Consider the following 26,637-nt stretch of genomic DNA (forward strand, 5'->3'; position numbering starts at 1 on the left):
GTTCTGATTAAATGTTTGGTATTGATTCTTCTCCATTCATTGTAAAAAAGTGTAATCGCTTTTGCAGCTAGAAACATTCAGAGAATAAGCACAGGGAATAGCTTAGATACAATCAAAACAATTGTCAATGGGATGTGATATTTAGTCAAGCTGTCAGGACCCCGAGAGTGCTGCCATCGCTTTGTGTCCCTGTGCAGACCCCAGCACCTTCACTGCCCTGTCTGCAGCCCAGGACCCCATTTCAGCCCAGCCTGGGGCTGCCAGTGCCTGCACCAGAGATGCTGCAGCAGGGCCAGCCCCTGGCCCTGCCTTCTGGACAGCCCTCAGTCCTCCAGTACAGCCAGATTTCCAGACTTGTCCCCAGGTTTTCCTGGCTGGACCCTAAACATGACTCTATCTCACCTTATCTAGGACTATGGATGGACTTTTTCCCATTATACCAGTCTTGATAGATTTGTCTGTGGTCAGTAATTTCATGTTCTTTGCTTGTGTCATGGTTGCCCTTCCTCGACTCCTGGCTCATCCTCCTTTGAGAAGCAGCTCTGCTATTGCTAACCCCTTAGGGTGGGACTACAAGGTAAATTGCTTTAATCAGAGAAAAAAAAATTACTAAATGAGAGTAAAATGAGAGTAAAAAATATTACTGACTCGATTTTGTAACCAGTGACAAGCAAATGGTCAGTTAATATTTCCTCCTGTTCTCAAGACAACTTTGTGATTTTTTGATAAGCCTTACTCTGATTTTTGTTGCAACAAGTGGATAAAGACCCTTTACTGTCATCAGCCTGCTCTCCAGTCTTACAAGACACCTCTCCACATCACGTCTAATGACTGCTTTCTCTCTCACAGCTCTCATCCTGCTGCCATATCAGGACTGTCACCATGTAGAAGCATTTGGTTCAACATCTCTTGTTTCTGTTGTTAGTGGAAAGTGCTGTTTGTCTGTCCTCTTTGAACTTCACAGTGCTTTATGACAACAGTGTTTGGCTCGTAATTGTTGCTGTTAAACTTGCCATCTCACCTTTCATACTACAGCTGCATCTGGTATTTCTGCTACCTAAACCTTTACAGTCTCAGATTAACTTATTGGCACTTGAGACAAATAACTGGTGCAGTCTGACTGTAAATTTGGTCTATATACTTTCCATTTAATTTTGATCTAACTGAGCCTGTATTTCTCTAATGAACCATGGAGTTAAGTGAATGATAGATAAATACTGAAGGAAATGATCATTCAAGTTGTCAGAGAACCAGACAGTGAAAGCAAGGATAATTGTTCTGGGAATAGTATAAGAATAGTATAGCTATTATGTACTAGCATATACTAATAATGCTGCCTGATTATGTAAGGATGATGTCAGGAAGGCCAAGATGTGGACAGAGCTGAACTTGGCAAGGGATGCAAAGAGTAACAAGAAGGGCTTCTATAGGTGTGTCAGAGAGAAAAGGAAAGTCAAGGTAAGTATAGCCCATCAGACCAGCAAGACTGACAAACTGCAAACAAGGCTGAGGTAAACTTTTTTGACACAATCTTCAACAGCAACATCTTTCCACACCTCTCAAGAGGATGGACAGCAGGATGGGAACTGAGGGAGCCAAGTGCTTCCACTGTAAGACTAGATCAGGTTCATATCGAGCTGAAGTACCTGAATGTACATAAGTGGACTTATGGACTACATGACCTCTAAAGGTCCCTTCCAACCCAAACTATTCTATGATTCTATGATTATACTTCCTTTTTCTTTGGGTACTGCCTATTAATCACAGCTCACGTGTTGCATGGGAATACACTGAATGGAGTTAAACAAAAAATTTCTGTGCCTGAACAAGAACAAAATTTCTGTGCCTGAACAAGACAGTTCTAAATGCTGTCTGCCTCTGTCTATGACAGAAATACAGAAACACAGGGGAAAGCATTCAGTCCATACAATCAGACTAAAGCTTGTCAAAAGTGAACAGCCCCAAAACACCAGTGGAGCATCAGGTTTTCAGTCAGGTATCCTTCTTCAAATAAGCTTGACTGCACACTAATGTAGCCATAAGCCTCTTTACCAGAATTGCCATTCAAAACAGGTTTTTCTCATAACAGCAGAACAAAAACATACAGCAAACTAAATTTCAAAGTTCAGCTAATATAAATCCAAAACCACCACTTTGTTTTCATCCCTTAAACCTACCTATCATACATTAGAAATCTGCCAGAGAGCTCTGTCAAATTGAACTATTGAACTCAAAGTGGCAAAAGGCCCTCCCAAGGCAAGACACTTAAATAATTTTCAAAGTTAATTTCCTGCTCCCAGACTGAGAACAAATCTAATCGGGTCTGCTTCATTCTTCTGACAAAGAGGAAAATGTTGCCTGCATACTCAACAAGGGGAAGTGTCCTAGAAGGCAGCTAGAGATCTTGCTCTGCAGCACCAAAGAAACCTCCCCTGCAAAGCAATGCATTTGCATCAGCATGTGAATGGGAATTCTGATTTAACTGTCAGATCTTCCTGGTCTCCTGCTAACCCTGTTTTATAAGGAGGCTATGAACTGTTTACAAGCTAGTAGTGCCCATGGGAGACTGAAAAGAATCTGAAATCTATAGTATAGTTACAGAATTATGTTTCAGATGGCTGGCTATGCTTTCAAAAAGACCCACCTCTAGTCCCTCTGGATTCTTGGTGACCAAGGATTTTCACCAGGTTCTAAGGATATTTCACAGAATCTCAGAATAATGAACTTGGAAGAGACCTCTAAGATCATCCAGTCCAACCTATGCCCTAACACCTCAACTAGACTATACCACCAAGTGACATGTCCAGTCTTTTTTCCATAATATCCTTCCATAAAAACTTCTAAACTCAAGTGCCAAAACTTCAATAAGAATGTAAAAAAACTGAAAAAGATTACTAGATGACTAAAGAGAGTTTGTAGAACAAACAGAAGTGCATGTGCACATGGGAACAAGAGCATACACGTTTGTGGCACAGCCAGATGAAACAGGGTTAATTCACATCTACATCACTGCATTATCAAAGGTAGAAGACAGACATTATTAACTCTCTAAACAGAAGAATTGTTGGATCCAATCTCTGCATGCATTTTTACAACTCTGTAGGAAAAAAATGTACAGAATAGCACCTGAGTTCCTAAGAACTTCTCATTTACTTTGAATGAATTAGTTGTGTGGGGTTTCTTTTTTGTTTTGGTTTGAATTCTTTTGATAGTTTGGAATTTTTTGATGGTATGTTTTTTGAGGTTTTTTGTTTGTTTGGGGTTTTTTTGTAAAAGAGCTAATAAGTACTTAAGTGGAATTTTTCCCAATTTCAGCATATGATATATGACTTTCTATTGCAAAGACAAGCCCTAATTCTACATGTAGAAAAAAAAATTAAAATACTGGTGTTGTCAATTTAAGTTTACTTAGCAGTCATAAGTTTTTAGTCCATGCAAAGAGATTCTATTGTCATTGCTAAAAGCATAAATCCTCATTAATATAAATTCTAGTGTTTGTGTTTTTATTTGTGCATCAGAAGTACAAGGATGAGTTACTTCAATGGGTATAGAGTTCTTAAGTACAGTATTTCTATGAAATAATAAATAAAAAAGTAAATTTCATTAATATTATAGGGTTGAACAATCATAGCAATAACAAGCTCACAACAATTTCTTATTAAAAAAATAATTAGTTCAAGTCATTGAAAACCTATTTTTCCACATTGTTGTAAACTAACACTGAAAAATAGGTGTTGTGGTTTGACACTAGGCACCCATGAGATACAGTCACTCACCCTCCCCTGCCTCAGCTGGACGAAGAAGGGAAAAGAAGAAAAGTTATGAAACCTTCATGAGTGAGATAATGACTGGGAGAAATATTTCAAGGGCAAGCCAGGCTCAACTTTAGTTACAAAGTGAAATTTATTACTAATAGAATCAGAGGAGGATAATGAGAAGTAAAACAAGCCCTTAAAACACTGTTTCCCCCCCAGCCCCTCTCTCCTTCCCACCGACAGTGCAGGAAGACAGGGAGTGGGGATTTTTGTCAGTTCATCACTGAAATTTTCTTCTGCTGCTCTGGGAGAGGAGTCCTTCCCCTGTGGGGCTGTGGGGTCCCTCCCAGGGGAAACAGTTCTCCGTGAAGCATGGGTCCACTCTCAGAGGAAGCAGCCAAACCTCACCTGCTGCAATGTGAGTCCTTCCCACGGGCACACAGTCCTCCCAAACCTGCTGTGATGTGCATGGGTCTCTCTTCCATGGGCTGCAGTCCTCCAAGGACAGGCTGCTCCAGCCTGGAACCAAGGGCTCTCTCTCCCCACTGGGTCTCCCACTGGATCACAGCCTCCTCCAGGAATTTACCTGCTGTAGCATTGGCATGGCCCCCACAGGCTGCAGGTGGATCTCTGCATCCCCCTTGGATCCCCAGGGGCTGCAGGGGCACAGCTGCCTCACCATGGTCTCACCATGGCCTGCAGAGGAATCTTGGCTCTGGAGCACCTCCTGCCCCTCCTTCTGCACTGACCTTGGTGTCTGCGTGTTGTGTCTCTCACATGTTCCTACCTCCTCCTCTTCTCTGACTGGAAGCCAAACCCGTGATTTTTCTTTTGATTTTGTTCTTAAATCCATCCTCACAGAGGTGTTACCAACACCTCTCATTGGCCCAGCTTTGGCCAGCAGCATGTCCATCCTCAGAGCCACCAGCCATTGTCTCTGGGACATGGTAGAAGCTTCCAGCAGCTTCTCACAGGAGCCACCTCTGTGGCCCTGCTGCTACCTAACACCAGGCCATGACAAACCAATACACTAGGACTTTTCCAAGTAGTCTGTTCATATTTGTTGATTTATTCAGAATATATCTCAGTTTCTTTACTCATTATTTCTCTCTGTCCAGAAATTCTTCTTTCAGCATCCGGCTTTAACCCTAGTGATCGACAGATATTTTTCTTTCTGTTGAGCAATAATATAATTTAGCACACAGAACTAGTCCTGCCACAAGAATGGAAACATTTAGTGCCATTGCTTACTTCCTTAATTTTATTTTGTCCAACAAGCACACATAAACTCTTGCATAACCAAAAGATGTGTATCTTTAAACTGCTCCTCAACAAACTTTATTATCCACTGGACTAAAATTGGTCCTACTTGGTACTTAGCAAGATGGAAATATTTTTTCAAATATGCTGGAACAAGCTCAGTATAGCATACAAGCCTGCCACATTTTCAAGGATCACTTCTAGAGCCCTGCTATGACAAATTAAATTGCCTAAGTGTTATGGATAGGAGAGGGAAAACTCAACACTGTAGGATACGTTTCTTCCATACTGACCTTCAGGAGTATATAATGAAAGAAGCAGCATCCCAGTTTCATTAATGTATCTTCAGATTTCTCTGTTCCCTTTTTGTAGGTACTACTAAGTTTATCTTCCTACAAATCTTAGACTATGCTCTAGGTTTATATGTATAATCTGCAATAAAATAAGAGGGATTTGTTTAGTTAGTAAAAACTTCGTAATCAGCATTTCCCTACCCCGCAGTAAAAAACCTCTCATTTTAAGGTGTTTTTTTTTTTATGTGTGAACTTCCTCTGTATTGCAAATATTTCACTAGCTCAGACTACATTTTGATAAGAACTGTTATTTGAGCAACTTTTATCTATCTGCTCTATTGTTATTAATGGAATATTATATTACCATGGAAGAAGCATTCTAAGTTCAAAAGCCAAGACGGATTTTTTTTAATATCGTTTATTGTCCAGCAAAAGATTTCAGGCTCCTTCTCATTCTATTACTTAATATTTTGTGTGCTCAGCAAAATCGTCTTTAGATCAAGTTACAAGAATAATACAGTGTAATCAGTTGGTTTTATTTTTCAAGAAACTTCAATGGCTGCAAATTAAAACAAATCCATTTTGTAATAGTGTTAAAAAAACACGTGGAGGCAAATCCCATAATGTCACCATCATTGTGCATCATCAGCCAGGTGATTGTACCACTGGGTATTTTCATTCTCTGACTTCAAAACAGAGACATAGTTAACAAAACCAGATAAGTAAAACTTTAAATCAAGATGTAAAAGGAGGGAGTAATTGACTGTTTTAGGTAATTACGGGTTTAATTTTTAAAAAATGGAACCCTGTTAACTATTTAAATAACTTTATGAGAGTGAATGCCTTTTTTGACAACTTTTAGCAAAACTCCAGACACTGAACTTTACTGTTTCTTATGCTTCAGTACAGCACATTTTGCGGCAAAATTTTTACCATAAGTCTTTAATTGCTTTTGGAAGCTTCAGTTTCATCCAATTATTTAATAGCCTACATTAGGGGAAAAAAAATGAAACCTTATTGCTTTATAATTCTTCCTGACAGATGGTACCCACAAAATACCCAGTAGCATCACTGAGATGACTGAGATGACTATATTACAAAAATTCAGGGAAGATTAACATCTAATACTCACCCAGTCATCCACAGCTAGATCATCATTCAAGAACCAGGCTTTAAAACAAGAACAAAATGACAATACATATGACATATTCATTTAGGCAGCAGGCCTGAAGAGAGATAAGAAAAACAATTCCAAGTGTTAATTCCTTAACAGGAAAGGGGTGCAAGTAATCTACTCATAGAAAACAATGCTCTTGTCTTGAAAATCATTGATTATCTTGGGTGGGGTTTCTATTCCCTGATCGTCTGCCTTATGCCCAGAAATGGCTGCTGTAGCTTTGGGTGGGTCTGGAGAGGGGGAGCCTTGGGGCTGTTTCCTGGGCTTTGTCAGAGCTTCCCTCTCAGGTGTCAGTGGTGCCCTGGGATGGTGCTCCTCTGCTGCTTAGCTAGCTTGAGATTTTTGTTAGCTTAGGCAAGAAGGCCTTTTTCCCCCTTTCCCTGGCCTTGGAGACTGTGGCAGCAATCCTTCAGCAGCTTTTGCTTTTTCCTGAGCTGTTCGGTTTGGTTTGGTCTGTGGCATGAGAGAATTATCAATGTGAGAAGCAGGGCACCGGCAGGGAGCCAAGGAGCTGCTCCTTCCAGGCTCCAGACCTGGGAAAAGCCAGCCTAGTGAAAGGAAGGACACTAAATTCACCAGCTTCATCTGCTGTGAGGAGGAGACAAACATCAGAGATTCACCAGGTTCCCATCTGGTTTTGCTCAAGATGCTGCAAGAACTCTTTGGTTTTTTCCTTCCTTGTAACGAAAGCTGGCACTATATTTTTTTCCCTTTCACACCACATTACAACCATTGGGGTTTTATTTTTTTCCTTCCCAGGCATTTAGGTTTTTTTTTTTTTATTTTTGTGTGGAGGGGTTAACAGTTCAGTATCTAGTATTTGTTCACCATTTTTTCCCATGCAATGTTGGCACTCTTGTCAATAAGTGGGTTTTTTCATTTTCATCCACTGGTCTTAATATCTCATTGGTAGAAAAGGATTGTTAGAATCATTCTTTGTTAAAGGAAACACTCATTCCATAGTATTCCATATCTAAATTTGTTTATAAACCATTAAAAATTGTTCTCCTCAGTTTCAGCAAAAGGCTGCTCATCTTAGGGTTATGCTTCAAAAAACCACAAAGGGAATGTGGCACTTCCACAACATCCACAACTTTATAACTTCCCCTTTGGCACCAGCAATGTGCTGGCTGCATCAGCCTCAGAAAATGGCCACGTTACCTGCTCCTCTTAGGGTTAGAGTTGCACTTAGGGTTAGGATTGAAAAAACCACAAAGACCAGGGCTCCAGGGACACTGAAGCTACAAAACAGATGGCAAGGCGTGCATGGCACTGCCCACCTCAACATGGCCCTTTGAAGACCCTCCTCATGGAACCAGCCATGTTCTGGTGGCCACCTGAGAAAAAGGCAGCTTTTAATTCTCAGTTCCGGGGTACAGTTTAGCATAGGGTTAGGGTTCAAAATAACACAAAACCTAGAGCTCCATGCTCACTGCAACTACAAAAAACAGACCTAGGGAAAAACGGCAGTGCCCCAATATTATCTCCTTCAAAATTTTCTCATTTGCACCAACAATGTGCTGGCAGCTAAGCCTCAGTAAAAGCCCCTTTTACTGCTCTGCCTAGGGTTATGCCTAGGGCTAGGGTTCAGAAAACCACAAAGACCAGAGCTCCAGGGACTCTGCACTTACCAAAGGATTGCCAGGGGGAACACAGGACTGCCACAACGTGGCTCCCTCCACACCTTTCTGCTTGGTACCATACTCACCCCCTTGCAGGCTTTACTGCTCCAGCTGGGGTTGGGGTTAAGCCCAGGGTTGGGGTTTCAAAAACCACAAAGCCCAGCACTCCAGGAAGACAGCAGCTGCAAAAGGATTGCCAAGGGAAACACAGGGGTGCCACAACACAGCTCCCTCCACACCTTCCCTGTGGTATGAGCCATGTGCTGGCCACGTCAGCTACAGCAAAAAACTGCTTTTCCTGCTCCATTCATTGCACGGGTTACACTGAGGGGTTAGGTTCAAGAAACCAACAAAGCCTAGGGACTCTGAAACACCAAGAGGCATGCCAAGGGGAGCACTGTACTCCCCCATTTCTTCCATCATACCTTTCTTTCTCCTTTGCAGCAGCCATGTAATATTTTCTTGGTATGGTTTTCAATTCCCTGATCATCTGCTCTCTGCCTAGAAATGGTTGCTGTAGCTTTAATCTTGAACAAAACCATTAGATGGGGTAAACAGCATAAATTAGCAAAAAGCTGAAAAAAAAATGAAGGATGTCGCCAGAAACTTCGTTCCAAGTCTTAAAAACAAGGTCAAAGAATGGCAAATACAGAATAATTTACTTTTTGGTATTATTTTTGCAATTATTAGTATTGTTATTTAATTAAAAATGTTTGTTACATTATAAAAATCTAGCAAGTCATGAGGAAATAAATGGTGCATCTCTATTTTCTCAATTAAGTAATCCTTATAATAGACTGGGGGAACACATCTGTCAATGTCACAGTTCGCATATGGTCTCTGAATTGTACAGTTGTTCCATACAGTACTATAATTCTTTTTCCATTTTAAGCTTTTAGTCACTGTCAGTGATTCATTTAAACTTGATCATGTTTTAATTTAGAAAAAAAGACTATGAACTTGTCTGAATTCAAAATAACCCATACTGCTTCTTCATGTGCTTACAACAGTCCTTACAATTTCTGTGGGTTAATCAAGTACATTTCATGAGCACTCTGGTATAATTAATCCAACAGGGCATGGTAGTTTAATAACTGAATATCAGTTATTGCCAGGAAGGCTGAACTCTAAATAAATCTGCTTACAATGCAGTTAGGGTGGATTCTCATCTTGTATTTGTAAAACATGGAAGGAAAACACATGCAAGTAGAATTTCAACAGTAAATATGTGATTCCACTATAGTACATAGACAGAGATCCACTAGGTCATTTTTCAAATAGCAGTATTTCTTTAAATTTTCATCTCTTTGGAAAATGATCTGTTGGATATCACCTATATGGAAAGATGAGAAAAACAAAAATGCATTCTATTTGGAGACAGGAGAGCAAGCACACCAAAGATGGCAAAGAGGCATGCCACAAATGCACAATAATTGTAAATTTAACCTCTGCACAATTTTTACCCTTTCTCATTTAAGATTGATAGTATGATCTTTTCTATTTCTCCTGACCGCCAAGAACAGGCCTTTATTCACATGTGCTCACATGTGCTGTATCAGTGAGGAAGAATAATTGTGTGTAAATGAAGCCAATTAATTTGAAGCAGATACAAGAGCAAGTGCACAACCAAAATCACTGCAGAGACCGCTGGTCTCTTGGACACAGATTTGTATCTTGCAAATCCAACTATAAAATGCTGCACAAAAGCTCATTCTCTTTCAGATATTCTAGAAATTCCCATGACACTCACAGAATGAATTTAGGTATGGAAATTATTTTCTTCTACCTAGCTGGGTTCTAAAATAGCTGCTTTGTAAAGTAAAAGCTAGGACTATTTCAGACCAGTGTTTCTGAAAGAAAAGGCTATTTCTAAGCATAAATCCTTCAAGGAATATTCTGTTGACAGTGGTTATTTTGCTACTCAATTCTAAAATTGTTAAGTTCAAAGTAGTTCTATGTAATAACTTCAGAAAACCTGAAATAAAGCAACAAACTAGGTTAAAGGGCTTACTGAGGGTATGATATAAGATACAGGTATTTTACAGTATTCCTTTAGTAAAGTCACTTCATATATTTGTTTTCTTTAAGCTGTGGCAGAAGATTCAAGCCATTCTCTGCCATAAGCAGCCATCTGTCACATCACTGCCTTTCATATTTTCTTTCATTTCTGTGTAATAGCATGCACTGACTGCACACATGGCCCAGAACGTGGACAAATGTCTCCCCTGGCTAATATGAACTATTAAGGGGTGTTTGCTGGTGTAAATCATTGCACCTCTCATCCTTCCTTCAGGCAAGCAGCTGTTAGCCCAGGAAACCATCGCAGGAGGCTCCAGTTCTGTGGTATGTCCCTCATTACTCTCTGTAAGCCAAACTGGCCAAGGCAATAGTTAATCTGACTGATCTTAATCTTTTTGCAGGGAAGAATAAATGTCATTCTGCTTTTCATCTAAATACAACTATTAAAAATTATAGCCCTACTGAACTGGATGAATCCAGAAGGGAGGTATGGAAGAGCAAATAGTCATTAAAAGTTTTCAATATTTTACCATGTGCCTCAAGTGTTCTGCAATAGTCTTAATTAAGGAGAATATTGAGGAGAGATGGCTAAGTAACAGAGGGATAGCTGGACACTTTAAAATTCTATGCCAAAAACAAGTAGAGGGAATGCAATCTGCTGACATATTTTTATTTAACAGACATGATGCTGGGTTAGATGAAAGAATAGGGTTTTAAAACCTGCACAGATCTGGTGGTAAGCTTGATAAGCAGAAGAAGGAATGGTAGGTAAGAAAGAAAACCATTCCTTACAGAGAGGGGGGAATTCCATCTTTCACTACAAATGTTTTCTTAGAAAAGTGTGTCCTTTCCTGACTTCTACTGTTGCAGAATAGTGCAGACCACTGTTAGTGAAAAAGTATTTGTTCAGCCTTTCTTGTCCAAAACAACCACACTCTTTTGACTCATTTATATCAGATTCTGATCATCTTTTGTGTACTTGTGAAAATTCAGCACATGCAAAAAGTAACTCAAAAAGGAAGCAGAAAATACCATGCTTGAAAGAAGCCATCTTATTGGTTTGTTTCCAGGATTCCTTGAACTATATCACTTCCTGTCAGCCTTATCATGGAGATTCATATTAGCAGAGATCTTCAGGGCTTAGGGATCTTCAAGTCAGATCTCTTGGAGAGGAGTGTTGCAGTTCTCTTATGCTGGGGTTTGGTCAGAAACACAAATATGTCATGGCATACTCCTAATAAACCTATATGGGAACAACATAATTAAATTAACTTGATAGGATCACAAGGCACATGAACAGCTTATTTTTACACTTTAGGAGTAGGTTTTATATATACAGCAAAGAAAAAACATCACTTCCTTCAGATTTTTATATTACTACAATATATCTGGTGCTGGGTACTTTCCTGGTCAGCTGTTATTAGAGTTTGTTACATCACTTGCCCAAGTATTTTAAATGACAGGTTACAAAAGCTATAATTCAATAATTATCTAATCAAAGACAACTTAGTAACTACAGTCCTAGTCCCTGTCAGTTATAGGTGTTATTTTCTTCACATAAAATATACAGAGCCAGACTTGCCTATTAATACTACAGTCTTCAGCATGCTTATGTGATTTCAGTAGTGATCATTCTTACTAAGTGTTTGAGGCTCTAAAGTGCAGCAAAGATGTGACAGAGAAGCTTGTTACATCTCAGACAAACTAATAGGGCAGCCCCAAGTTCTGACTACAAACTTTGAAAGTCTACAGATGTTTGCAGATATAGATGCTTATTGTCTAAGTGAATTGCTTCCTGTGTTCCAGTTTGGTAGGTTTCTAAGAGTCTTTCAAGACACTAATGTTTTTTGTCTTATGTTCTCCAATGCTTTAACCTTCAAGACAATTTTTAAAAGTCAGGGTTTTGTTCTCAGGTGTGTCTGGAGCAAGTTCATTCACTGACTGGATAGAGCTCAACTGTCCCTGCCCACACTTGAATACAGGGAACACTGACTTCCTACATCTAAATCATTTTACCAAAACCATGGGCCAGTTTAAAATGTTAATTAACTTTTTTGACCAGCTTGCTCACAGCAAGGCAATTAGAAGCACAAGTTAGTGGTTGATTCCTTTTGATTTATTTGATATGTTCTGCTGCTTTTACAGATAATTTGCAAGGACCCTAGATACAGGACTCAGCTTCCAGAGAAAAATAAACCTGACATTCCAAGGTTTTCACTCAGTGCAGTCACCTTCCTTTTTGTGCTTTTTCTTAGGGCCGTATCATAGTCTTAAAGCAGGATGTGTCTTTCAATCTCTCTCTAAGATTTTTTAAATCTTTAGGGGATGGGGGAAGGGGTTGGGGTGTTAAACTGCTCCTATTTTCCTGCCCAAAGCAGAAAAAGCAGAATCTTCCCTCTACAAGTGTTTTCAGTCACCTCTGGGTTCAGCCATGACACATACTCACTTATATTTTGATCTGACACCCTATACTGTCTTCTAGAATATCAGTCTTCTACAACTTTGACATGCTTAAACCCATGCATATGCCCTTCCCCATGCCATGTCCCCAGTTTTAAGTGTATTTAAGCCATGAATAATGGCAAAAAAATGAAAGATTTAAGCAAAATGGCAATATTTTTAAAGTGTCAGTTTGCTGTTTGCTCAGAGGTCAAAAAATATTCCTTACACCCTTACACCTACAATGTATTCCTTACACCTACGATGACCTCTGAGCCTAACACAGTTACTTCCTAGACTCTGAATAAAATTTTTCTAAGGTAATTGCATGGCAGTAATTAGAAAACAAACTCTGCTTTCCTACTGCTGCCTTCCAATTTTCCTGTTGGTCCTATTTTCCTTACATTGATCTCCCACAAAGTGGCAGATCTAGTTTAAAGTGTTCCTGTTAATATTGATGACAAAATGAAAACTATTTTCCCTAATAAATGGCTGGTTTGTTTTGCCTGTAGGAGAAAGACCAGCAAATGCATGGAGTGCATTTTTTCAGTTACCCATGTTTGTGAATGGGTCTCCTTTTTTCTATTTTAAGAGTTCTGCAGGATCAGGAAGCTAATTTCACTCTCACCAGCCACTTCTTTTCTTAGAAAAGATGAGTAAAGGAGAATTGTCATAGGTACAATTAAATTTGTTGGATTTTTTTTAAAGGAAACACTCTTAGTCCAAATTCCTCAAACCTATCAAAGTGCCTGCCTCACTTAGGAATCAGTGGAAATTAGATACTTGAATAACTGGAGATGATGCCTGCCTGGCAGCAATTGAAGTAATTTTAAGCCTTTCCAGAATGAGTATTTAAGTTTCAAAAAGCGGCATTCTCACTGTTTCTCTATTAGAATAATAGACTTGTAGTGTAATTCAGGTATCAAAGGACCTGAGTAGGTCTCCAGTTTAATCTTCCACTCAAAACAGGTCCAGACATGGAATCAGACCAGGTTGTTTAGGATTTACCTAGTGTGGTCTTGAAAATCATCAAGGACAGAGGTTACACAACATCACTGGGCAACTTGCTACACTGCTGGGCTATCCTCATGAGAAAAAATTTCTCCTTATAAACAATTTAAACCTATCTTTCAATTTACCTCTCATCCTCCCACCAGGAAGCACTGTGGAGAGCCTGTGATCTCAACAGCCCCCATGTAAGGACTAGGGTCTGCTCTTTTGTTCCCCTGGAGCCATCTGGCCTCCAGGTTGAGCAATCCCAGGTTTCTCAGCCTTTCCACACAGGTTGAGTGCTCAACTCCCAAATATTTTGGCAGCCTCAGCTAACTCATCCTGATTTGTTGAGGTCTTCCTCGTACTGAGAGCCTAAAATTGGGTGCTGTGTTATAGAATCAGAGAACATGCTGAGTTGGAAGGGACTCATCAGGATCATCAAGTCCAACTCCTGGCCCTGCACAGGACACCCCAAGAATCACACCATGTGCTTGAAAATATTGTCCAAATGCTTCTTGAACTCTGTCAGGCTTGGTGCTGTGATCACTTCCTTGGGGAGCCTGTTCCAGTGCCCAATCACCCTCTGGGTGCAAAACCTTTTCCTGATATCCAGCCTAAACCTCACCTGACTAAGCTTCCTGCCATTTCCATGAATCCTGTCACTGGTCATGAGAATGAAGACATCGGTACCTGCCCCTCCACTTCTCCATATGAGTGAGTTAAAGACCCCAATGAGGTCCCCCCTCAATCTCCTCCAGGCTGAACAGACCGAGTGATCTTAGCTGCTCCTCATACAGCTTCACCTCCAGTCCCTTCACCATTCTCGTGGCCTCCTTTGGACACTCTCTAATAGCTTCATATCTTTCTTATATTGTGGTGACCAAAACTGCACACAGAATTCAAGGTGTGGCCACACCAGTGCAGAGTAGAACTAGGTTTAACAAATGCCAAGAAGACGAGGGCAGTCTCTTCCCTCTGCTGCTGGTCAGGATTCTCAGGATTCTCTTAATGTGTGCTGTGACACTGTTGGCCACCTTTGCTGCCAGGGCATACTGCTGGCTCATGTGTCAAGAGCTCAACAGTTTTAAGCAGAGCCTGCTCCCTGAGCAGATCCAGCCTGTACCATTGCAGAAAGTTCTTCCTTCTCAGGTGAGTGCTTTCCATCTTTCCTTTGATCATATGAGGTTCTTGTGGCCCACTGCTCTACCCTGTGTGGTACCCTCTGAATGACAGCTCTGTCATTGATGGCAATCCAGAAACTTACCTGAGTTATTTAAAGAAGGATTTGTCTGCTGAACCAGCAAGAATATAGGATTTCTGACCACAGACTCCTACCACAGTGCCACCATCACTTACCTCTCCTCTGGTCTTGACCCATGAGCTCTCCCTCAGCCTGTTGTCTGTCGTATACAAGAGCTCCCCATAAGTGAGCTGCTATTTCATGCAGAGTGCATCTTCTGCAGCCCCCCTGCTTCTGTCTTTCTTGACAATATTTCCTGAGAGTTTGTACCTGTTCATTGCAGGTGTCCAGCTGCAAGCTGTTCCAGTATGTCTCAATCCTCCTTTGCATTTCTGTTGCCAACAGGCACTCACCACATTTTGTCGGGTGAGTCCCACTGCTCTCATTCTCAGGCTTTGGTGCTTTCTGTGCTTGTAAAAAACACTACTGCATCTAAGACATAACTTTTGCACAGTGTGTTGACCTGTGGGATAGGTGTAACCCCCCATGCCCTAAACCCTTTCCTTAGATCAAGGAAGCACCTCCCAGGCTTCCATTGCCCATGGGCTCACCCCAGGAGCCTGCAGCCCCTCCTGATGTCCTCAGGATCTCCCGTGGCCAGATTGCTGGTGATGCTCATCCACATGGAAGAGCAGCAGGGAAGTCAGTTAGTAACAATGCAGAAAAGGGGAAATTACCAAATGTGAATGGTTTTTTATGGGAATTTCTTAAAATTCTTTGTAGATTCATTAAGTGGCTAGATTTTACTTTCAGAAAAATATCTGTTTGAAAATAAAACAGCTGTGGCCTTTCCATTTTCGTGGTTTCATCTCTCATATAACAAACAATAAGACAACAGGAAAAGGCCTCAAGCTGTGCTAATGGAAGTTTAGTTTGGAAGTTAGGAAACATTTCTTCTCTGGAAGGTTGTCAAGCATTGGAAGAGGTAGCTCAGGGAAGTTGTTTAAATACCCTGGAGGCATTTTAAATACATGTAGATTAGGAACATGGTTCAATGGTAGACTTGGCAGTGCTAAGTTTCCATTGGACCCAATGATCTTAAAAGGTCTTTTCCAGCTTAAGTGGTTGTATGATTCTGTGATATCTAAGGAAAAATATTTGTAGCATTTAAGAGATTCCAAATCTGGCCCCAGCTCTGTTTTCAAGTTCATGGGGCGTAAGCCCAAAGACGTTTCATCCAAGAAATGCATTTTTAATCAAGGTGAAGGTAGTTCTTCTGGCTTTGTATGAGTGTTACTGAAAGCAAAATGTGATTCATTACAGCCATCCCCACATTTTTTGGTGCCTTTTTATTTAATCTTCAGCTTTATCAAGGCCTTTCACATGTCATGCTGATGTTTACAGAATAGCCAAGGAGCATCTTTATTTTTAGTCAAGGTTCTCCTTTAAAACACCTTGCCAGTATAATGCGTCTGTGTTTGATTATCTAATCTATGAGCAGATCAGTCCTCTCAGGAAAAAATGTTAACTTGCTCCCAGGAGGCCAGAATAGCTGTTGTACAGATATTTATCTGCATTCATCTCTCTTTTTGCATCTTTGTCATTCTGGGAAAATAGATTTCTTAGCAGCAGAAAATGCTTTATATTTATATCCTAGTTTCTATCCATGGATCTCAAAGCACTTTTCCAATATTAGCAAAGATAATTGTTAATTAAAACAAATTAATCATCCAGACAAATATGACTATCAATATTTTTTGGGTAGGGAAGTCAAAGTGCAGGAAGCTGAGTTGACTTGCTTAAGGTCATATTGGAGACAAACAAGAAGATTTAGGTGTGAAAAAAAGGTTGTTAGAACTGTTAGATCATTTTCAATTCCAAGCTATAAGCTAGATAGGCTAGAAAAATTATTTGTATTGTCACAAGTATTTTGACATTTGAATTAAAATAAGCAAACCACTAATCAATTATATTTAACCCATTAAATCTTTTGGGGAAAAAATGAAAGTATATCAAGGTACAAAATTACCTTTTTAAAAGCATTATTCAAACATATGTGCTTAGGACACATCCTATAAGGAGACTCAGAAGCTAACACCAAGATTTATGTCCCAGCATCATCATCACCAGTGTATGCAATCTATGTGCTGCAAATATTTATGTACCTTCTGGTAGACAGAAATGAAGCAATTCTAACATCAATATTAGTACACAAAACTAGGAGCTGTACTTCAAACAGAAGTGGGAGGTTTTTAAATTAGGTATTTGTTGTTTGCTACATGGCAAGGTCTGAGGTCTCAAGAGAAACTCACAGAACACTCATAAAAGAAACACACACCAAAAAAAAAAAGGTGTGTGGGGCAGAGAGAGAGGGAGGGAGAGGGAGAGAGAGAGAAAATTCTTGGCCTCCAGCTACAGCTCCAAGAGAGAGGAATTGTCTCTTTGGTCCACTGCAACGTATGCCAGCCTTGTACAATTATTTTAGATATACCAAACTGTCTCAAATAGGACTAAATACTTGTATTTAGGCAATCCCAACCACCACATCCCTGTTCTGACATAACAACAGTGACATATAGGTTCCTTTAACAATACAGATACTAAAGTAAATAGCTGTTAAACCAGATGCTTCCCATTTAGCAAGAATACTTTCTTTATCAAGTACATGGTAAAAAAAAAAAGAAATCCACTGCTAGAATTCTCTGCAGAATCCTAATATCCAAACTGTATTTCATGATGGTTATTAAAACAGTTTAGTGGTGTTCTTCTAAATCTCTGTCAATCACATCATTACCCTTTAATTTGGCTAAGAAAAATGAAATTATTTTTTTGAGCCTTGTATCAGATAAATGGAAAAATACCGAACTTGAATCAATATGCTCTCTGTTACTATAACCACCATACTGGGGTTATAGAGGAAAAAAGCCTTCTGTTTTTCACTGTCCTTGTTCATGCAGCAGCCAGTTTGCTGATTAGAAAGCAGATCATGCTTTCCTTGGCATTTACCCAGTTGCTGTCTGGACTGAAAGGTTATAGAAGCACACATACCGTGGCTCTGCAAAAATTAGAAAGGCCAGCAAGTCACATATCCTCAGTGCCAGAGGCAGAGAAAATACTGTTCCCTTCTCAGAGCTTCTTCCCACCTTCAGTCTTCTGAGAGTGTCAGACATAAGGTATCAACATGCATTACCAACTTAGGAGATTGACAGTTTTATTCATTTTCTTTGTCAGACTCTTAAGTGCAATGTAGCAGACAGCATATGAGATTACTTCTCACTTACTATGCATACCAGAATTTCCACCTGGAAATCTAGCCCCACCTTTCTAGTCAATTTTCATAAAATGCAAAAAAATATTAAACCTTGAGACAAAAGCAAAAATTCAATTCAAACTGATGAAGTTAATTTTTTGGATTAATGTTTTTTCAATGAGAACATATTCTCTAGTCATATGTCAATCAGAAATTTTCTGATTTACAGGAACCTCCCTGATTAAATAACACAACAAGTATTCAGAAAACAAATGTGCTAAAAGTGTTATAGCTCTGTTGCTAACAGGGCTTTCCTACACTATCCTTGGAAAAAAAAATATATCACAGTCCCAGCATCTTCTATTTTAGTGAGATTCAAAATTCCATAAGTCTGAATAGTCAAACTAGCTCTTTGGCTCAAACTAGTGCAAAAAACAATATATATCTGTGTATGTCTGCTCAAGCACAGCCTCTTGCAGATGCACTTGTATTGCCCAGAGTATCCCAGGCAAATTGGCTTAGCTAATTTGTCACACACAGGAAAGCCATATTAGACCAGCAGAATCCCTACCTGTACAGACCCCACAAGAGCAACAAGTCTAACATGACACTGAAGTTTTTCATGGGGCTGAATCCAGACAAAATGGCTGGTTGGAAATAGAAGGGTGGGTTGGGCTTCAAGAGTTTTGTATAGGAGGGGATTCATTGTGAGCTGTGTCCTTACTGAGTCCAGATTAGTCAGAACTCATCAGACTGGGAGACAGATCACAGTTAACCAGTGGAGTTCTCAACCCTTTTTTGCTATTTCCCGGTTCCCTTCCTGTACAAAATCCATCACTGTCAGAATTTCTGCATGCAGTCTGTATCTTCCTTCCTAAACCAGGTTGAGATCTAACAGCAAGGTTAGTCTTAGCATCCTAAAATTTTCAGCCTTAAAAGCCCTTTTCAATCCCTGGCATTTGTTCCAAACCACGTTAGTATTTCTATATAGCACCCTAATATCTCCTCTGTCTGTGCAAGGTCTGTGGCTGATTTGATCAGTCAAGCACTGGGCTTATATCTGGTCACTGCCAGGATTCATAGTCTAGGGACTGCTGTATCTGCCTCACCTTTAGCATCAGATCTGGAGGGTACATGTTCTGAAGACATCCTCTCTTGTCTCAACTTCTTAAAGAAAAAACATGAACAGCTTGGTACAAGTGGTCATAAGTGCTGAGATCTACAATCTTTGTGTTTGCTGTATTATAACCTATGCAGTACTGAATACTGATCCCAGGAATTTTGAATGTCCACAGCATCAGAATGTACATCAGTAGCAGATAGTAACTTCCCAGGAAGACATTTAGAAATGTTTGGTCACTGTACTAACACACAATCCATAACAGTTTGATTTCTTTATATTGTGAGCGTGACAAAGAAAACTGAATGCATTTTCTTGGATGAACTTAATATAGTTTCCTTATCACTTTTAAACTGGGCTTAAAAGATGATACAGCAACTTTCAGGTAGAAAAGGAAAGGCTAAAAAGCATGTAATTCAGCTCAGAATGGATTTTACAGGCCTCAATGGAATTAATTACTGAGAACTTGCACATGTAGTAATTAATTTCATGCAATTCAGCACCATCTGCAGATGCATTATTTCCTTTCAAAGCTACTCTAATTCAATGTAAAAGAGAAATTGTTAGGAGTTTTTAGGCAGCAAAAGCTTTTGTATCTTGTTTATGCCAAAGAAATTAGATGAGGAAATTAAATATTATTTGAAAAACATAACCTTTTTTCCCATTAAAGAGAAAATACCTCTCAATTGTTAGTAAGGGAACTACTTGCAATTACAGAGATTTGGGGGAAAGAAACTTTGATTTAGAACTGGTTTTCTAGTGTAAAAAAATAGTTGTGGGGTTTTTCGTAGCAATCACTTATCATTTGCAGGTGAATTATGCTATTGCATCAACCTTTGTACCAGATACAAGCAAAACCTATTGAATACACATCCCTCTGTTGAAATATGTTCCAAAAATACTTTATATTATTTGCTTGTAAGATATATAAAAATCTTTAACTACTTTTCTCTTCATTAGCTTGTATATAACTTGCTCTGGAACAGAAAACAATTGACTGCAGCAAATTACATGAGCTCTTTTTCTCATATTCAAGGGCAGGGAGGGTATATATTTTTTTAACTCCCATTGAGGGTTCACATGTACTGAGAAGGAAATTTCATCAACTAAAATAAATTTAAATTGGACAGTGTCCTGGAGCATTGAAGAGTATCTCTGAGTTGCATCTTTAAAGTCTTTAGACTTAAATATCAGAAATGCCGTCAAAGAGCATATTAGAACAATGTGCTTTGATGCATCAGCTGAACCATCAGTTTTGTGCTGGAAATTCTGGAAAAATCAATTCCAACTCTTCTCAGGCATTCATGTAACACCTAACACAAGGGCTGATTCTGCTGTAATACTGTGACTGGGAAAGAGTATGTATTTGGGAGGGAGAGGCTATCCACATAGCACAGTTTTTATTCTGTGATGTGTTAGGCAGCATGCATTGTTCTTTGGCAATAATAATAATGAATAGATTACAGCCCCATCAATCTATGCCCATTTAACAAAGTCACATTATCACAGAAGAGTTCCTGTTTTGAAAAAAAAAATATGCAATTATTATTTGCATTTGTTAGCACTCACAATATTCAACTTCAGCTGAGAGCTTGTTGTTTCCTGTACAAAACAAACTCTGTGGTAATAGAGAGGTGAAAGCATTAGCCCTATAATTGTAAGAAGAGGCACAAGGCCAGTCAGGTTCTTTATCTTTTCCTCCTGCTGATAGAAGCCTGGACATGGTTTCCCTTCCTGAAAAATGCCCATTGAAGCCTTGTGTCTAACAAGCAAACTAGATAACAGCATTAAAATTGCATTTGGAGCTAAAGGAGATGCCATCATGATAGTCACATTATGGGAATAATATAGGGCAATACAGATGATTGATTTTAGAGCAATCACTTACCAAAGCAAGAAGCCGTGAACAAGCACAAACTCTTTCCAATGCACTTTACAAGGAAAACATGAAGCCTTGAAGACAAGAAATCTATAGTCTTCCTACAACAACCACTTCTAAACAAGCTGGGTATCTTTACCTAGAGAAGCGAAGATGGTGAATCATTAAGCAATTACAGTGAGGTGTCCTTATTTTTGGATCCAGCTTTTTTGATATGTACTGAAATTGAAATAGCGTTTGCATTTGGATATGTAAAGTCCCCAGTCCTTAAAAAAAAAAAGTAAATTTGAAAGCAAGAACATGAACGTAATATTCTGAACCCAAAGAGGTCAAAAAGGTTTTTCTGAAAAGGTCCTTGAAATCACACTTTTAAATATGCCAGAGGAATTGATTATTTCTGTACTGTTCTTACTGTCATTGCCTTCACTGATAAAAGAAGAGATGAATGGTTTGAGGGAGGGAAGACAAGAGAGATTCACTCACTCTGCAGCCTTAAGATTTCCTCAGGCCTGGATTGGCTGTCATTTCCTGATCTTTATGTGATGTTTATCACAATAGGTTATCACTGCCATTTAATGTCTTATATATTCTTAATGAATATTGTCATTCTCCTTACTATGATAAAAGGGCAGAGTCATCTAGTAAAGGCAGAAAACATCACAGATGTAATACATTTGCATAGAAAGATCTTCATGCTATGACAGAAAAGGCTCAGAATATATGCAGTCTGATGATTAAATTGGGAATTGCCAAAACAAGCAAACAAAAACATCTTGCAAATCATTCTTCCCCTGGACAGATTTAAGATTATGATCTCCCAGTTCTTGGTGCTGCTGTACATGTACAAGCAATTCAACCTCATCAAAGTCTTGATTTAGAGGGCTTAAATTCAATTCATTGCTCACTTTTTTTGACTTAAACAAAATTATTTAGACCACTGAAATGTTATCATTATTTCTGGATGACCTTAAATAAACAACTGGTGTAATAAATTCATAGTTGGTCAGTAAAGCTTCTGTTTCAGTTAAATAGTGTTCAATTTGCTCATTTTTGTTAACACTTTGTGGGCTGTGGGCTCTTTTTTATGATGTAATGAATTACTCATTACCCATATTAATATATTATGAAACTGTTTATTATGGAACTGTGTCTTTGGAACATTGAAGGTGACGGTATTATAATCATAAACCCATGACATGGTGACATGTGTCCTATGCTGTAATGATTGATATCGGAGCTTTTTCCACTTACTTAAAAGCTGTCTCATGGAGGCCTGAACCCAGGGCATTCATCTTGCAGGGGTTATGTGGCTCGGCACTATAAATGTGGACACAACAGTTAATTGTGCAATAAATGAGATAAACAGACCTTTGGCTGTCACATATGCTCAAAGACTGATTCTTTTGGTTTCTGGATGCTGTAAATAGTCACATTTTTCTCAGCTTGTAGCCTTATTACAAACTAAATATGTCTGTAATATCTAATTTTTTAGCCAAAAAAAATTGGTAGATTTTGACTCTAACTTCACCTTGCACATGACCTTGAAATAATCTTTTAGCTGATCTTGTCACATTTTATGGACACACTGTACAGCAAACGAAGACACCTGAAAGATGTTTAGGACTTTAAATAATAAAGTTACCCATTAATAGCTTTAAACACTTTTATTTGTCTCATGGTTTAGCTATTGCTGTGGCAATTCCTGACATCAGTGTTGCATTTAAGTTAAGGGTAGTTGCAAAATGAAATCAAGTTTTCCATGTCATAGAAAAATAGCCAGTAGTTGACAATTCTCCTGGGAAACAGGAGCCCTGATGTTCTCAACTTTACCCAAAGTCTGGTCAATCCACCTGAGATCTTCAGGTGAAGGTGGTCAGTGCAGATAAAGTACAGTGCTCTTTCCAACAGCACACAAGAGAAATGCGGCCAGCAAAACATCCCCAGTAGTTGCTGATTCTTATGACCTGTGGGAGTCCACAGCTAAGTCCAGTGAACAATGTCCTCATCACATTGTGGACAAAAGAATGTACTGACAATCCTAGAGCATAAAACTGAGAGTTTACAAACTATTGTGATAATTTAGATACTTAAAGTAATCATAACTTAAAATGCTTTGCATCCAGCCTTATTCAACAATTCTATTTGTGATCAAAAATGACAGAAGAGACTGGAGTTTTCTTAAACAGGAGGCTGGTGGGAATGTGTTGTATTTTGGAGGCTAGGGTTCAGTTCAAAATGGTCTTGACAGAGTAGATAAGTAGCCCAGAAAATAATGTAGCATGTGAAAATGGAAATAGCTAACCACAGCCTGCTGTAAACTACTTACTGATTCTTTGGAAACACTTTCTTTACTGTAGTATTCCTGGTCTGTTCAGCAAGAGCATGAGCTCCGTTTTAGGAAACAGAACAATTAGAAAAACTTCAGAGCATCAGATGCATAAAGAAAAAAAACCCAAAATCAACAAAAAAAAAAAAAAAAAAAGGCACCCCAAAACAAACAAAAAACAGTAAACCAAAGCCCAAACAAGAATAAGAAAAAACCCCAAATCAAAACAAAACTTAAACCTGATGTTGTTTAGCATAAAGTAGGAATTTTTGAGAAAAGAATTCCAAAAATAGTCTCCAATTTCCTAAAGGCTGGAGCAATAAGGAAGAAATTTGCATGCTACTTGACATGCAAAGTTGATGTGAGAAGAAAATACCTGAAGTTACAAATAATAGAGGCAAGACATTAGTAAAACATTTTTTGATCAGAAGTGAAACACTAATAGATGACCATAAGCCTGTGCCATCTTCATTGTTTGAGGTCTTCAACAAAAAGTTGAGCAGATCTTAGAAAACAAGAAAAAAAATGGGGGAAAAAAAAAGAGATTTCCATAGGGTAAGGCAGTTGATTAGGTGACTTCCTAAGGTCTCTTTCCAATTAGCTTTTTAAGGTACAGCATAATTTTAAATGATGCAGTTTTTGTATACACTAAACCCTGTGCCTATTCTATCATGTCACTCCTACATATTTTCATCTCACGTATTTTCAAGGAAACTTTGGCTTTGCACCGCCCAGTTCATCTTACACATCTCCTCCAGCAATGAAGCTGGACAAAAAACTTTAACTTTTCTTACAGCATCAGAATATGGTAGTTTTCTCTGTATTTCAAAGCAATTCAACCAAGCAGCAGGATAACTGTGTTTATTTTTACACCAGACATGCAATTTTTGTGCCTGAGTCACTGTCATGCCTGAGAAATGCCACTCCCAGACCCCAGGGGCTTCCTCCCTGCAGAGCACAGCAACAACTTTGAGAGGTGCTCAAGATCTTTCTAACCTGTCCTGTGGAAACAGGGTTAGGACAAAAGCCTGCACTGCATATTCTTTTCTGGTGCCAGCTGCATCTTGCTAGCTCATGGAGAAGAGTGATGACCCCATTTCACCTCCCATGTGTTGGTGCTGCTGCCTGCACTGGCCGAGCACTCATCCTATCCAGGGACTCTGGGAGCTCCATGATTAAGAACTCAATTGGCCCCAATTTACACACCTGCACATCCTCACCTGGCTGCAGTCGGGCCCTGTGGCACTGAAAGAATGCACATGAGGAACAGAAAATTCAAATACTTCCTCTTTATGACAGAGTATAAATAAACAAGAATGAAAGATTTATAGTACGTTAAACATTGGAGAACTCAACCACTATAAATATAGTGTACTCTTGAAATTATAGTTACAATTTGGAAGTAATTGAAGGATTCTATGTGTAAATGTGTCTCTATATACAGGCAGGTCTGTTGACCCCAAACTGTAGAGAATAAATAACATGCAGTAGATTTTATACCAAAATGACACTCTAGAGAAAATAGAGAGCAGAAGCAGGATAATGTGACAGAAAAAGACAGACAAAGGACACTGTAAAAATGCTCAGGGGGGGAAAAAAGGAGAAACAAGAAAAATAGGACAATGCTCTAAGGAAGAACCTAGGCTGCAAAAAGGAGAAATAAAGGTTGGTTGATGTGTATGCAAAAACAAAGTGATTCAGGGAAAAAGGGGAAGACCACGAGGTCATAAGATACAAATTCATAGGATACAAATTCGGGGAAAAATAGGAAGACCATGAAGTCATAGGATACAAATAATGTGAACAGTGCAAATTGCCAAAACACCCAGTGCAAACAACTAAATAACTATTTAGTGCAATACAACAGAAAGGGATGGGTGTAACAGTGAGAAAAAAATAGGAAGACAAAAGACAGTAAAGGTAACAGACTAGTATACAGGAAAACAGCTAATATGATGTAAATATAAATAAAGCTAGTTCAGTGCTAAATGAGAAGAAGGGATGACTGAAGGGAGAATTCAGGGTGGACTGGGCATTCCTTTCTTTAGGCAAAGAGACTTACAAATCTAGAAAAACTGAAAGTTTTAGGAAAAAATGGGGAAAAAATGAGGGAAAAACCTTTGCACCAATGTCATAAAAGTCCAGGAAGGTGATTCTATTCCCCTAATCCAGTCTCAAGAGACCCCACCTGCATCCAGCTGTGGGGTTCCCAGCACAGGAACTTTGTGCACAAGCACATTGACTTTTTGGAGAAAATCCAGAGGAGGGTCACCAAGATAATTAGAGGAATGGAGTGTCTGAGAAAAGGCTAAAAGAATTGGATTTGTTCAACCTAGAAAAGAGAAGGCTTAGAGATTACCTAATTGTAGCCTTTTCAGTGCCAAGAGGAGGCCTATAAGAAAGATGGAGAAGGACTTTTTACAAGAGCATGTAGTGACAGGACAAGGAGGAATGCTTCAAACTGAGAGAGAACAAGTTTAGATTAGACATTAGGAAGAAATTCTTTACTGTGAGGGTGGTGAGGCACTGAGACAGGTTGGCCAGAGAAGTTGTGGATGCCCCATCCCTGGAAGTGTTCAAGGCCAGGCTGGATGGAGCTCTGAGCAACCTGGTCCAGTGGAAGGTGTCCCTGCCCACTGAGGCATTGGAACATCTTGATCTGTAGGGTCCCTTCCAACCCAAACCATCCTATGATGCTATGACTGTAGGATGGGGTATGGGAAAAGGAGCACACCTCACAGCACACACTTGTGAATATCTGTAAGAGTATAATTCGTACTGCTAAAGGACTTTTCTTTCTTTCTCCAGTGATTTTTCATGTGCCCATTCATTCATTACTAGTGGCCCAAGGTAGTGTGTGCACAGAAGATGCAGGAGGCCATAGAACATCCAGAACACTGACATGGGGTTGGAGACATGACATAGGGTCTACAAGAAATATTTTCAATTTTAAAAGTAGCACCTGGAGCACAGGCATATCCTAATCTTGTCCCACCTAAAATAGCACTAGATACTTAGGCAGCCCATGACCTACTTTTTAAGGGGATAAAGCTTGAATTTTTTTGACATAATATCTGTTGTAAAGGTTTTACAGTGATGCTGTATAAGATCATTTCACAGATATGTTCTTAGCAGCCATTAACAGGCAGAGAACACTCCCTTGCCGATGTTATAACTTGTCTGTATGTGATGTGACTGGGAAGTTGCTAGCAGGAAATTGCTGTGACTTTTACCTTCTCTGCTACTTCAGAAAACTGAAAACCTAGCTCAAATTCCACAACTCTTCATAAGCCTACAGCCAAGAAATAGCTCCTAATTAGATCA

Source organism: Agelaius tricolor, unplaced genomic scaffold, assembly GCF_023055355.1.
Source record: "Agelaius tricolor isolate 1412-34295 unplaced genomic scaffold, bAgeTri1.0.p SCAF_1, whole genome shotgun sequence".
In the NCBI taxonomy this organism is placed as follows: Eukaryota; Metazoa; Chordata; class Aves; order Passeriformes; family Icteridae; genus Agelaius; species Agelaius tricolor.